Here is a 2,044-nt window from a genome sequence, read left to right as displayed (position 1 = left end):
CTAGAGAAGGGCAGCCAGTCGTTGCACGGGCTTAAGAAGGGGCCGCAGTCCAGAGGGGGGTTGGAGGGGGCGGCGGCAACTCCGCCTCCCACGACGGAGCCTCACCTCGGCCCCGGGGGCGGGGCCATCCCCGCAAGGTCGGTGGGACAAGCCTGCCCCCAACTCTGCCTCCCGGGCGGGGCCTGCGGTCTCCAGCGCTACCGGCCGGCGCTCCAGGAGGGGTCGGGTACCCGGCACATCCTGACTCTCCAAGCCTTTCCTGCAGTGCCTTAGACAGGCGGGCCAGAGGGCGTCCCCCTAAGCGGTAGGGATCTGTCATTCAGTCTGGGCTTAGACGTTCGGGTGGCCCCCCGACCCCCCTCTGCTTCTTCATCTGCCTTTCCTGGGCCCCGTCTGGGTCCCAGGTGAAGGTTCCCAGCGGTTTCTGAGTCTTTCAGATCCATCTCCCCAACCTCTCCCTCCTTTTCACCTGGTTACTTCTGCTCCTCACACGCCGATCCCGGAGGGGTCTCCCGCAACGGCAATGACCCACCGAGCACCCAGCGCGGTCTGCTCCGGGGGCCTCTTCTCCTCGCCTCCCACCAACCCCACCAACTCCGTCGCGGTCACGCTCGGCTTCCCTACCGGGAACCCGCCGCTCTGGGCACAGGACCCGTCCCCCGCGCCCACACCCTCTCCCACCCAGCACATCCCCGGCACTCTCCAGCGATCGCGCAGGAGGTGAGGCCACTGTCCTCCGCTGTTCCAGCGGCTTTGCGCTGTACCCGCGCAGCGGGTCAGACGCCAGCTGGCGCTGCGTCCGCGGAAAGCCGACTGAGCCCGCCTGAGCAGCTACTGTCATTCTACAGGGAAAAGAGGGTCCAGAGAGGAAGGGACTTAACCGAGGCTGCACTGAGAGGGTCGTTCATTCCCTCAGCCGCCGCCGCCTGCAGGGTACTGAGCAGCTATTGTGTTCTGAGCCCTGTTTTGTGTGCTGGAGGTACAAGGATGCAGACGCTGCCACCACCCCCAACTAGCACTTTCCTTCCTTCTCTGCCTCCCTGTCTTCTCATTCTGCAGTTTTCTTTGGAGGAGTCCTACCACTGTTTGTGGTTTAACCATAGCCTGCTCCATAGAGATTACTATCCTCTGTCTGTAGAGGATAAGATGTCTGAAGAGGAGGACAGAGGATGAGATGGTTGGATGGCATCACCGACTCAATGGACGTAAGTTTGATCAAGCTCTGGGAGATAGTGAAGGACAGGGAAGTCTAGTGTGCTGCAGTCAATGGGGTCGCAAAGACTCGGACACACCGATCCACTGAAGAACAACAATCCTTGGTCTGATGCCAGAGTCCCAGATTCTCCATACTCCCAACGTCTTCCATTCTGGATGTGTCTCAGGCCCCTAAACTCATCACATCTTAATTCAGGTTCTCAAATCTCCTGCTGTCACCTCCACCTAAGGACAGGTATTCCCCCAAGTCCTTCCTGCATCTATCTGCTTCTCATATATCTTCTGCTTTGTAATTCTCATTCATCGAACCCTGGCTTTCCTCCCATCCCACCCCCTGCCCCATCCCAGAGCACTTAGCACTATTTGTTCCTATTTATTTATTGGTGTGATTTTTATTTGATGTCTATTTTATTCGTCCACATATGTCCAACCAGCACCTTTCACAGTACCTGATCCAATGTGTGTACACAAAACTTTTTCTCTGGGATGTGTGAATGAGTGTAAGTTGTCATCAAAAAAAGTCAATAGTCAACCTAAGAAAACAATGGAAATTTTTATTCCAGCCAGCTGGAGGATTATGATTCAAGAAAGTCATTCAGAAAACTCTGAGCACTGCTCTGTTAGAGGTCAAGGCACTTGCGTTTTTGAGACAAAGTGTATTACATCAAAGTAACATGTTGATGGTTTATATAGTCCAACGAAGCAAGTTGGTTACTGTGACCCCTTCCAGGATTGAAAGAGAAATGCTATCTCCTAAAGAATTATCTTGCTGGTGCCAGGAGAAAATCTCCCTCCTTCTCTTTTTTTTTTTTGAAAGTAGGCCTTCCTC

The sequence above is a fragment of the Bos indicus x Bos taurus genome, chromosome 19 (assembly GCF_003369695.1).
Source record: "Bos indicus x Bos taurus breed Angus x Brahman F1 hybrid chromosome 19, Bos_hybrid_MaternalHap_v2.0, whole genome shotgun sequence".
NCBI classification, from domain to species: Eukaryota; Metazoa; Chordata; class Mammalia; order Artiodactyla; family Bovidae; genus Bos; species Bos indicus x Bos taurus.
This window is presented reverse-complemented; position numbering follows the sequence as displayed.